General features: G+C 35.8%; 1 protein-coding gene across 3 annotated transcripts in view; it reads right to left on the reverse strand.

Moving 5' to 3' along the window:
• Positions 1–9,289, reverse strand: part of ARAP2 (ArfGAP with RhoGAP domain, ankyrin repeat and PH domain 2) — a 210,179-nt gene extending 200,890 nt beyond the window's left edge. For all 3 annotated transcript variants that reach the window (XM_012474969.2, XM_012474970.2, XM_012474965.2), the window contains exon 1: positions 9,120–9,289. The gene's annotated coding sequence lies outside the window, so the exon portion shown is untranslated. The remainder of the gene's footprint in view (positions 1–9,119) is intronic.
• Between the last annotated feature and the right edge of the window lie 2,177 nt (positions 9,290–11,466).

Genomic DNA, 11,466 nt, shown 5'->3' on the forward strand with positions numbered 1-11,466 from the left:
ATGCACATGTGAAAACCATCAAACTATGAGATTATCTATGAGATTAACATGGACTACATGTGAGAGAAAAATCAACATAAGAACAACCCATTCCAAAATCCGTGAAGATAGAATACATCAAAACATTCTATAGAAATTTCTATTAAAAGTCATTTTTTTTTTTTCTGGAAAGTATAGTTTTTATACTATGGATGAGGAGTGCCATTTGTCCTACTGGAAAACAGATGCTCTATTTCTTTTTTTTTTTTTTTTTTTTTTTTGGAAGAAAGAAAGAGAGAAAGAAAAAAAAAAGAATGAAGGAGAGAAAGAAAAAGGAAGAGAAAGAGGGAGAGAGAATGGGAGTATTGCTTTATTGCCCAGGCTAGAATGCAGTCTGGAAATGGGTATTGAAAACCTCTTTTATGCCAATAATTATGCTTAATGATGGAGACAGGAAGGAATAAGGGAAGAAAATAACAAACAAGCAGCCAACAAATATTTCATTTAAACCTATGAAATGCTATGCAATTACTAAGGAGTTATTTACTTCCAATTATGTAGTCACTTTTGGAATAGGTGTGATGTGGTACTGATAAGAATGTATGTTTTGTGTATTTGAAGTGGAGAGTTCTATAAATGTTTATTAAGTTTACTTGTTCCGGGTCTGAGTTCAAGTCCTGGATGTCCTTGTTAATTTTCTGTCTCATTGATCTGTCTAATGTTGACAATGTGATGTTACAGTCTCCCACTATTATTGTGTGGGAGTCTAAGTCTCTTTATAAGTAACTTGTCTTATGTATCTGGGTGCTCCTGTATTGGGTGTGTGTATATTTAGAATCGTTAGCTCTTCTTGTTGCATTGATCCTTTTACCATTATGTAATGTCCTTCTTTGCCTCTTTTGATCTTTGTTGCTTTGAAGTCTATTTTATCAGAGGCGAGAATTGCGACTCCTGCTTTCTAGTTATTTGTTTATTTTTGCTCTCTGTTTGGTTGGTAAATCTTCCTCCATCCCTTTGTTTTGAGTCTTTGTGTATCGTTGCATGTGAGATGGGTCTGGATGCAGCATACTGATGGGTTTTGGCTTTTTATCCAATTTAAATAATAATATATATGAGTTTAATACTGCCATTTGATGCTAGCTGGCTGTTTTGCCCATTAGTTGGTGTAAATTTTTCATTATGTTGATGCTCTTTATTTTTTGATATATTTTTGGAAAGGCTGATACTGGTTGTTCCTTTATATGTGTAGTGCTTCTTTCAGAAGCTCTTGTAAAGCAGGCCTGGTGGTGGTGAAATCTCTAAGTACTTGCTTGTTTGCAAAAGATTTAATTTTTCCTTCACTTGTAAAGCTTAGTTTGGCTGGATATGAAATGCTGGGTTGAAAGTCCTTTTCTTCAAGGATGTTGAATATTGGCCCCCACTCTTTTCTGGCTTGTAGGGTTTCTGCTGAGAGATCTGCTGTAAGTCTAATAGGCTTCCCTTTGTGGGTAACCTGACCTTTCTCTCTGGCTGCCCTTAGTATTTTCTCCTTCATTTCAACCCTAATATATCTGATGATTATGTGCCTTGGAGTTGGTCTTCTTGAGGAATATCTTTGTGGTGTTCTCTGTATTACCTGGAGTTGAATATTACTCTGCCTTACCAGGTTGGGAAAGTTTTCCTGAATGATATCCTGAAGAGCATTTTACAACTTGGATTCATTCTCTTCGTCACATTCAGGTACACCTATCAAACGTAGATTAGGTCTTTTGACATAGTCCCATATTTCTTGGAGACTTTGCTCATTCCTTTGTATCCTTTTTTCTCTAATCTTGTCTTCTCGTTTCATTTCATTAAGTTGGTCTTCAACCTCTGATATCCTTTCTTCTGCTTGATCAATTCGACTGTTAAAACTTGTGCATACTTTGCGAAGTTCTTGTGTTGTGTTTTTCAGCTCCATTAATTCACTTATATTCTTCTCTAAATTGTCTATTCTCGTTAGCATTTTGTCAAGCCTTTTTTCAAAGTTCTTAGTTTCTTTGCATTGGGTTAGAACAAGTTCTTTTAATTCACAGAAGTTTCTTATCATCCACCTTTTGAAACCTACTTCTGTTAATGGAATGCACTCATTCTCCATCATGCCTTGTTCCATTGCTGATGAGGAACTGTGATCCCTTGTAGAGGGAGAGGCGTTCTGATTTTGAGTATTCTCTGTCTTTTTAGGCTGGTTTCTTCCCTTCATTATATATTTATCCATCTGTTGTCTTTGTAATTACCGACTTTCTAATTAGGTCTCTGAGTGGACATCCAACTTGTTGATTTCCAGTGCTGAAATCTGAGCAATCCACTGTGCCGGCCAAAACAGCAGTGTTAAGATTGATGGTGCTTTTCTGCCTGAGAATCTCTGGTCTGGCTCCCTTCTTGAGTCCGTCCTTCAATCAGCTAAATAGGTGACTCTGCCTTCCCAGAGCTCCAAACAACATTGGCCAAAAGGGGACCCAGTCCCGCTCACTCTGCACCAAGAACTGCCGCACCGAGGTGCCAGCAAAACCGCCACACCGGCCACAAGAGTCACCCTGGCAACCCGTGGGGCTCCTTCGCTGGGAATCTCTTGGTCATTGAGCAACAAAAATTCGTCTGAAAGTGTGGCATCCTCTCGTTCTCTGCGCTTTCACTGGGAGCTACAATCCCGAACTGCTAGTGATCAGCCATCTTGGATCTCTCTCCAAAAGTCATTTTCTTTTCAAGATATACATGCAAAATTGTAATACTAAAAGCAAATGGCCCAGTGTTGATAACTAATGTTTTTCCACATTTTGCTTTAAGCAATAAACACTAACTTATAGGGAATTTACCACTTTAAGAGAGAAATGAGTCAATTAAAAAGAGCCCCTTTATATGGCTTCCACATATATAGAGTTCTAATTTCATTTTCTGTATTTTCATCTCTCTTTCTTTTATTATTATTTTTTTTACCTTGTCAAATACTTTTCCATGCATTCACTTTGGAAAGAGCACTGTAAATAGCCACAGCTCTCTTGTTTAATACTGCAGAGTTTTCAAATCCCTTTGTATGTAATTTTCATTTACTTCTTGTATTAGGAACTTTGATTTACTTACTAATGCTTATTAATATAAAATACAATGTTTTAGAATCTCCGAAGTTCAATGTTTCTTAATTTTCTCCTGTTTTATAAAGTCCAGAAGTTCTGATTTATAATATTTTTAATTGAGGAGCATTCTCCTGCATTCTGGAGACGTTGAGAAGCACTGAATGTAACTAACAAATTCACTGGACCTAGCAATACAATTTCAAAAATGTAGGTTTAGATGTCTTAGGAGATCATGTAAACACATTGACACTCTTCAACAAATAAATAGGAAATTTGTTCTTTTCTAAATGTTATAAAAACTTGGATTTTTAGACAATTTTAATACAGGAATTTTTATACAGAATTGTAAGCATTATGGGCTACATGAGTATATTTTACATTTGTAGTGGTGGTCTTGGCTAGAAATTTAGGTATTTTCATTTTTGGACATAGATAAATCTGAGCACATCTGGAGGATCAATTCTAGTGGTTTTGAAAATATTTCATATTAGAAGACTCCTTTGTTCAGACAGTCCTGGTGGCTCATGACTGTAATCCCAGCACTTTGGGAGGCCAAGGCGGGTGGATCATGTGAGGTCACGAGTTTGAGATCAGCCTGGCTAACATGGTGAAACACCATCTCTACTAAAAAAAAAAAAAAAAATGCAAAAATTAGCCAGGAATGGTAGCTAACACCTGTAATTCCTGCTACACGAGAGACTGAGGTGGGAGAATCACTTGAACCCAGGAGGTAGAAGTTGCAATGAGCCAAGATCATGCCACTGCACTCCAGCCTGGGCAATAGAGTGAGATCCCATCTTTTAAAAAAATGAAAAGAAAAAAGAAGACTCCTATGTTCAAATTAAATCTTCAGAGGAAATGAAAATAAAATAAAACAGATGAAATGGATATAGATCTGGTTGAAGTAGAGCAGGAATGGGGTGGATTTCTTTAAATTACATAATAATATTGAATAATTTAATTGAGCATCTTGAAGATATGTTTTACAGGCAATTTTAGACAGAGTAGACATTATTTAATATAAGCATCTTGACTGATAATCCCTGTTTCTGTCCTCTGCTTTCTATGATGCAAAAGTCACAAGTCTCAACCAGGCACATTTGGAGGTGCTCATGCTCTTTTAATTGTTTAGCAAAATTTTGGCTCTAAACATCACACATTGTGAAACAGTAGAATGAATTATTATATTGAGAAACTACAAATGAAGTATTTCATATTACAAGTGAGGCACTTCAATTTCAGTAACTTCTGGTCAAATTTCATCCTCACATTTGGTATTTGAAACACATGAATTCTGCTTGCTCTAATCCAAAATAGAGTGTGTTAGACTCTGAATCCAAACTGGATAAAGCTCAATCCCTGGCCTAGGCCTAAATTGCCTTTTCCTTCAACAGATGTTTATTGCACTGGTGCTCTATCAATCAAGGTTCAGGCAGAGGAGAAAAGTCCCTATGTGTTCTAGGAAAAATGACTTACTATAGGAATTAGACTTTATACAATGGTGGAAGGAACTAGAAGGTGTGGAAGGAACTAGAAGGTGTGGAAGGAGGGGTTAAAGAATCAGAAAAGAAGTTAGCAAGGAGCTAATCTGGGAAGCCAAGTATATTCAGTTGCTAAATTTGAGCCACAAAAAGGAGCCCATGGGAAGTGCTCTCTGCAGAGACCAACTCTACAACTCTAATGGTCTACAGCCAAATGTCTGGAAGTATGTCTTGAGGCCAGCATTGATCTTTAGGGCCAGTAGGCTGGAGGAAGACCGAGTAGCAGAGCAGAGAATGAAGACATATGGGACCCTACTGAGCAACACTAATCTGTCTGTTACCTCCTCAGACTGTAAAACAGCTGTGTCTGCTGCATCACTTCCAATTTTCAAATCTTTTGCAAGTTTTTCTGTTCGCTAACTCTATATTGGTAAGGGATTATACAGGTGAGGGGATTCTGGGAAACATAGTTCTTAGTTTTACCAAGTTAATGTAATAATGTATCATAGCCTGCTCATGTAAGAAAATGAACTAAGTAATCTGTAAAATGGGAATCATAACAGGGTATTTGAGAAGATGAAATCACATAATGCATGAAAAGCTTTTAACATTGTCTGTCACTTGGTGCATATTCAAAAAATGCTTTTAATTACTATGTATTAAACCAATAGACAAAAGTGGGAAGTAATATGATTAACTTGCTCAAGGTGAATTAAAGCCATAATGTGTGATTGCTGTGGTTGCCATGAGAATGTGCATCTTGGACTCGTAATTGCTGAGAGTGTAACTAACAAATGGCTCTGGCTGCTAAGCTCTGGAACTCATTTCCTCAGTTGCTTTAGGACCACACTTTCTCCTTGGCTGTCAGCCAATGTCTGGGTGTGGCAGTGACGCTAAGGCAGGTGTGTTGCTGGGGAAACCTAGAAGTCCTTTGAGAGCAGAGATTTTGGCTTGAGACCTCCCAGATGGCTATGTTGATCTTTCCTTAAAACTGCAAGGCCCATATAAAATGATTCCACCCAAATTAACTTCCTTCCTTCTTTCCTTTATTCCTTCCTTTCCTCTTTTTCTTCTTCAAAGAAGGTCATACCAAGCCTTTCCTAGCTCCTTCTCCTTTTCTCTCCTTGGCAGTTCCCTTAATAAATTTCCCACACGTTTAATATGAACAGCTATTTGCTTCTTGGATGACGTGAATGAACACAACTGTGAAAGAAAAATGTTAGCATACAAAGAAAATAAGATCCAGCACCAAAGAGGAGAAAAAGGGAAGGTTAATAAACAAATAGTTTATTTAGAAAAATTGACCTCTATAATTTGATTAGACTACGATCAACAAAAATTGCCTGGGTGTTAATTCTAGACTTTTTTTCGCTACATAGAGTTTCAAGATAAGAGTTTATTTATATAGAGTTTACACTCATAGTTCACATACCCTGCTTTCCCTAACAGAAGCCAGGTGATGTCTGGAAAGTTCTGTACTCAGAATGGAAGAATGAAGTTGTCCTGAGACCACACGGATGAACATCCACGGAAATTTTCCTGTTCCATGTCTACCTTCTTGCTCACTTCCACTAGTCTTTTGTTTAGAGTGAAGTTATTGTCTCCCAAGTACCACCTCTTCCACTAGTCTTTTGTTTAGAATGAAGTTAACCTCTCCCAAGTACCAGGAAATCCAAGTAGGTGAAGATACACTTCACCTCACTGTATGTAATGCAACATTGATTGGACTGACACTTATTCTGGCCCAAAGCATAGTTGATCTAATATTTGAATAAGACTATAAAGGATAAGTCAATCTTCGTTTCTTTCATTACTTTATCTTCTATTTCAGCTTCCATTGAGATGATCAAGTATATGCTAAGTTAGTACTCTATTGCCTAAAAGAAACTTATCTCCCAGGAAGACAGTTTAATGTTTAAATGCATTCACTGGATTCAACACAAGAATCATTAAGAAATTTTGATATTTTTTAAAGTCTCTTTTGGACACTTTTTGTTGTATTAATTTCCTTTACATAAAGATCTAGATGCTAAGATCATCTGTAATTCAGTACCTTAGACCTCCTGGATGGCTATGTTGATCATTCTTTAAAACAGCAGGGCCCGTCTAAAATATTTTCATTCAAATTTCCTTCCTTTCTTCCTTCCTTCCTTCTTTCCTTTTTCTTCATTTCTTCCTTCCCTCTTTTTCTTCTTCAACCAAGGTCAGACCAAGCCTTTCCCAGCTACTTCCCCTTTTCTCTCCCTGGCAGAAATGTTTTAAACCTCCTTTCATCTAAAAGTGGGACTAAGACTTTATTCTGCCATTGCCCTGATGGCCAGGAAACTCAGTGTGCAGTTCAATGCTTAAGAATGATATTTCGTCTTTCCTAGTCATTCTTTTTCTCTTTTCCCTGTATAATTTCTGATTTTTAAAATTTTATTCGTAGTACTCATATTGTTTGTGAGTTTATTTTAGGTAAGCTTAAATAGTTGGATTTTTAGAGGGGATGGAAATAAGTAGGCTACAAAATTTTAAATAAATTACACATGTACATATATTTCAATGTTTACTATGCACAAACCATGATTACAAATCACTGACAAAGTTTTAGAAATAAACGGGCCTGGGACATTGGCTCAAGAATGTAATCACAGAATTTTAAGAGACAGAGGTGGATAGATCACTGAAGCCTAGGAATTTGAGGCAGCAGTGAGCTATGATTATGTCACTGCACTCCAGCCTGGGCAAGAAAGCAAGACCCTCATTTCTAAAAAAAATAAAAAAGAAAAGAAAGAATACTGAAGAGAGCTGTGAAAAATTTAATAGTTTCATTTCAAGCAAGCATGTGAATTTACATCTCATAACTTTTTATTTAAAGGAACGAATCTTTTAATTTAACCTGTGTCAGGTACTAGAACTGGAACATAAAGCTGATTGGATACAGACCCAGCTCTGTAGTAAGATCTCATGAGAGTCAGCTAGCTCTTCCCCTGGTATCTCCATTCATAAAATATGAGGGTTGAACTAAGAAGACCTAAGGGATCATTTTCAGCTCTGGAATTGCATGATTTCTTCTAAGTTTAAACTTATTCTAGTTCAACATTTAAACATTTAATTATCATAGGAGAACACGTTCAAGAATGATAATAAGAGGTGACTATGCAAGAGGAAGTTTCCTAACTCTTTTCTCTGTACAAAGACATGCTCAGGACATAGACTGCAAGGAAGCATTTGCTTTCAAATTTGATTTGAATGTTACATCAGATAATGAAGCTTTTGAAGTTCTAAGAACTCAGATTCCATTCCATGGTCTGACATCATGAAAATGGATCTTTAGTCAAAAGAGCTAATTCATTTTGGGGAAAAAAATGAAACAAAAGCATCCACAATTTCTTAGTCATTATGGTAGCTCTGTGAAACTATTATATAACCAGCTTAAAAACATACTGTTTTGGTATCTATTGTGCAAAAGAATTCTAAGCTTGACAACAACAAAGAATAGACTCGGAACTATTTAGAAATACAGCACTTTGCTTTGTTTCAAGCATAACTGTTACCGATTACCTTATTCTAGCAGTCACGATAAAACAATACTATCTGAAAGACCTTGGCATTAACTTTGTTGTGAAATGTCAGATAGTCTTTACATGCCGCAACAGGTTGAGAACTTATTTACCTGTAGCATTAATTTGATCTCCAAACAAAATTATATGATATGAGCAGATAACATAGCATTAGAAATGTGTTTATTTAAGTCCAACTTACATAGTTAGTTAGCTGCTCCACATAAGCTAACCTACGCAAACAGGATATAAGATGAATACTTTAATTTCAGCTACCTGAGAAACGAAACTTTTCTTCTCATTGTCTACAAAGTGAGGCACACAGAGATAAAAGCACATAGTAGATGCTTAGTAAACATTTGTTAAATAAACATATTTTTATGTTATCGTGATGAGTTTAGTGTCTAAAGTAGGAGTTATTAGCATTCACCAGAATGGATGAATTTTATTTCTCCATAACACATGGAATTTATGATAGAACGTATGTGTAACTCTATGTGTATATATAGATTCCCTGACATTAGTTATATTTCTGGGTTTTTTTAGCCGTTTATGGTGGTTGGTGTTGTTTTCTTCAGAAATATTTAAATAGAACTGTCTACTTGTAAAAAGTCCTTTGAGTCTGACCTTATGAAGTGCTATAAGCTATATTTTATCTTGGTATTGAGGCTCTCCAAAAGATGTATCCCTCAAAACCTCAAAGGAAACTGTATTTTGTGTAGATAATGCAATCAGTCACAGCATAAAACACTTTTCTGAAGACTTGTAAGGGATCCAAACTTCAAATCTCAAGATTTGGCTGACAGGGGCTAGAAGTAATTATCTGATAAGATATACTTCCATTGTTTTCTCCTTTTGTATCCCAGAAAGTAATTTGAGAATAAACATAGTGAAAAATTTGCATTAGCAAGTAACATACAGCAGAGGTTGAAATCCCAGGAACCCCTAGAGAAGGAGCAGGCATGAGTAAAACTGCTTCTTTCATGTCTTACACATTGTAGGCCAGAAAAAAAAATACTTACATTTTCGTTCAAACTCACATCCACAACGTCTTCTCTGGGTTAGCCAAATTAAACTAAATCCACCAGCATGAGAAATTCAAGGACTGAGCAGAAGAATGTCATTGTTAATAATAAGTTGGTATATAATCCAGAAGACTCTTCTTTCTTTCTTTTATGGCTCCTTCCCAGTTCTTGTCCCCATGGAAACAGGATGTGCTTGGTATAACCAGATGACAGAGGGAAACAGCTTGGTGGTTGTGGCTACCTCCCTGGGGTTGCTTTCGCTGTGAAGTTCTCCTGACTGCTGCACTCTTAGTTCATCTGTGATTCCCTTGTTCTTTCCGCAAATCAAGGACTATGCAACAGTTTGAATTTGCATTTGAAGATGTCTGAAGTTTTTAATATTGACATCTATTTGTTGTGTTTCTTTCTATTGCTTTCTAGTCTATTTTTTGCATTCTTCAAAAAACTTGCAAATTTGCTATTTTGAATATACATTTTTAGTTTTCTTTGATCTTTATCAAATGCAAGTGTAGTTACTCCAGATAGATTTTTAAGATCCACAGAGAAAAGATATAATTATTTAAGCCACCTACAAGATTAGAACAATGCTTAGTATACAATAAACACAATAAATACTAGCTGATGGAAGAATGACACACTTCAGGGCTCTTATTATCTGTAATGTATAGTTATACAGGTCAGTAGTCCTCATTTTTAGCCAGCAGAGATTTGGTAATACATTTGGTTTCCCTGTAGCAGATGACTGTTTATCTTGACTTACTGTTTACCCTATTCATGGCTCACAGGTGATAATTAAAGTCATCCCTAGATAGGCTGAAACATCAATTACTGGCCTAAACCTCACAGCTAAACTGTGGCTGGGCATCACCACAATCACTTGGAAAGAGTTAACATTGTAAGGAGGCTGAAGCTCTACACATATTAGCTACATGGCAATGTGCAAAGTTTCTTAAGAATCCACTTGTCTATTCTATTTTGTGTTTTTGTTTGTGTATCTTAGAAAAGGGCATTGCCGCAGCTGCTGGATTACGTAATGGCTCAAAATAACAATCTTCAAGGTCATTCAAATACACGACTATCTCTTTGGGCCAGAACAAGAATTCCAACTTTCACTTAAAAAAACATCATAACACCCTTATTTACTCATAAATAGTCCTCATATGAATGACCTCTTCTCAAAGAGCATACTGAAGATATTTTCATGAGTGGTTGGTTGGTTTGTTTAATTTAAGGCATGTACCCTGCTATCTTTGAATTACTCTACTTTCTGGGTCCTTAAGTATGTTGAGATTATTCTCCAGGTATTGACTTTAGATCTTATTGCTGAAATGAGACGAAGTGAAGTACAGTAAAATATTTGAAAGTCTGTTTTTTAAAAAAATGTCTAGATTTTTAAAATAAGATTATGTTGAATGTGTTAACATTGCTTATCTTAAGGTCTTACAGCTTATTTCATCAAATACAATCTGAGGGCTTCTTGTACTTCCAGATATTGAATTAGTAATCATCAATTCTTTAGAAATTACTCATTTTTACTGTTCTAAGCTATCTTTAACATTTTGAAAATTTAATGAATGAAATTGTGTTTTTTAAAAGAACTCAAACAGAGGCACCAGTTTCTCCCATGAGCGAATACATTATTACTCTTGTACATTTGAAATAAGAGAAGTCCTCTAGTACTGAACATTCTGGCATACATTTCCTAGTACCATGGGTCCCTCTTAGGACATAAATGAGACGCTGAGAAATTAACTCCTTCAAGACACAAGGAAACCACTTTGCATACAGAGGTTCTGACTTTATTGTACTATCCTGTATAATCCACATGAATTCATATGACACCGTTACTGAAGTACAATGAAATAATTAACTCCTAAGCACCTAGTTTATTTTAGACTTTCAAAAAATACAGACTGATTTAAGATTTAGAAGCGATTGCAATGATGTATTTGCAGCAAAAGTAGTTATGAGAGGAAAGGTGTGTAAAACAAATTGTACTGTACTATTTAAGCTAGAATTTCCTTATTCTCACCCATACCTGGACAAACTGGTTCTTATAACATCCACTATCTATTAGAGTTTTTGCTTTTAAAACAAAATTAATATTCCTGAAAAATGCAAATATAAAAGTTGATAAGTTTTTTTTTTTCCATTTCAGTATGGATCTGATTTTAAGACCTTATTTTCAAATGGCTCTCTCAGTGCTTTTGTAGGTAAGAGCCAAGAATTAAGAACAACCCTCATCTTGTGTGTTAGATAATACCACAGAGAGTTTCTCTATCCTCAGCTTTAACTCCCATCTACTGACTAGACCTATTTAAATTGCCTAACCTGTTTAATGAGC

This window comes from Aotus nancymaae, unplaced genomic scaffold (assembly GCF_030222135.1).
Source record: "Aotus nancymaae isolate 86718 unplaced genomic scaffold, 86718_ANA_hifiasm-v0.15.2.pri h1tg000006l, whole genome shotgun sequence".
Classification (NCBI taxonomy): domain Eukaryota; kingdom Metazoa; phylum Chordata; class Mammalia; order Primates; family Aotidae; genus Aotus; species Aotus nancymaae.